Source organism: Limulus polyphemus, unplaced genomic scaffold (assembly GCF_000517525.1).
Source record: "Limulus polyphemus unplaced genomic scaffold, Limulus_polyphemus-2.1.2 Scaffold25, whole genome shotgun sequence".
NCBI classification, from domain to species: domain Eukaryota; kingdom Metazoa; phylum Arthropoda; class Merostomata; order Xiphosura; family Limulidae; genus Limulus; species Limulus polyphemus.
The window spans coordinates 869,122-870,777 of NW_013665635.1; the positions used below are offsets into that span (position 1 = coordinate 869,122).

Here is a 1,656-nt window from a genome sequence, read left to right on the forward strand (position 1 = left end):
GTTCCTATCTATTAAAAACATTCAAACTAAGTAGTGTTCCTATCTGTTAAAAACATTCAAACTGAGTAGTGTTCCTATCTATTAAAAACATTCAAACTAAGTAGTGTTCCTATCTGTTAAAAACATTCAAACTGAGTAGTGTTCCTATCTATTAAAAACATTCAAAGTAGTGTTCCTATCTGTTAAAAAACAAACTAAGTAGTGTTTCTATCTGTTAAAACTAAGCAATATTCCTATTTGTTAAACAACATTCAAACTAAGTAGTGTTCCTATCTGTTAAAACTAAGCAATATTCCTATTTGTTAGACAACATTCAAACTAAGCAGTGTTTCTATCTGTCAAAAAACATTCATATAAGTAGTGTTCCTATCTGTTAAAACTAAGCAATGTTCCTATTTGTTAAACAATGTTCAAACTAAGCAGTGTTCTGATATGTTAAACAAGAAGGTGTTTAAATTTAGGTTTCAGATCAAGAAGTGATGCAATCATATTACAGTTATTCAAGATAAGTTAGCTAAATGTACCAAACATAAAGTGACTAACCTTATACTCAAAGAATATTTGTTATAACAATATCTAAAAACCAATTAGGCAAGGATGTAAACAATAAAACAATCTCAATACTAAAACATTTTTTTGAATATTTGCCCGTGAGATATTTAACCTCCAAGATCAATACCACAATCTGGTAACATCTGAAAATCATACACAAATCCTGGCATTTGTATTTGGTGAGTTATATAGATAATGAAATGATATTAAAGGGAAAAAACAGCTTAGGGAGTATACAAGTATTTTGATTTTTACAATTACAAGAATAAAACACAAATCATAGCTATTGAAGTATCTTCTACCTTCTACAGTTAGTGTTTTGTTGCAACAAATGGATGTGTGACAGATATATCAGTTTGATTTAGCCATATTTTAAGTTTGATTACAGAACTCAGCCCTATGGTACAAAATATAAAAACAATGCTTCTAATGTTTTTAATATTTTAAAAAACAGACTACTTTAATGTTTCTATACAGCATATTATTACCATTATAAAATTATGGAATAAACCTCGATTACTTGGGTAAATTAATCTCAAAAACATTAATATAAATTTAAAACAATAAAATCATTATTTGGTCATAAGAGGAACTTTAGAATTAGGTGATCTTATGAACTTGCTATGGATAGGAAACTACTTTTCTTTTGATAATGTTTTGGTCTTTACGCTGCACAGAAGCTGAAATGTTTTCAAAATTAAGGTTTCCAATTATTTCAAGTAATCAAAATATTGTCACGAAACTCATTTGTTTGTTATGGCAAAGCTACTAGGACAATCTGCCACTGTCATTAACTTAGAACTGCTGACTACAGAGAAGGCAAATGCATGGCAGTATCCACTTCCAAACTTTCATTTTTGTTTGTACATATGATATGGTTTTAGAAATACGGTACTAATAAATCAACTGAATGTTACTGATTAATGGTCTGTCAGTTGATCGATAAGCAGATACCACTAACTGTCCAAAACACTACCTAAATCTATACTAAAAGAATTGAGTAACTTTCCAAAAATTAGATGTAACTGAAAAATTGTTGAAAATATTATCAGGAACTATTTTTAATGTATGTGTAATTTTTTAGATAAGAAGTATATTATAAAG

General features: G+C 28.4%; 1 protein-coding gene across 1 annotated transcript in view; it reads right to left on the reverse strand.

Annotated features, from left to right (window-relative positions):
• The window catches only part of LOC106459004 (dystrophin-like), a 271,702-nt gene that overhangs the window by 24,457 nt on the left and 245,589 nt on the right, over positions 1–1,656 (reverse strand). The window lies entirely within an intron of this gene.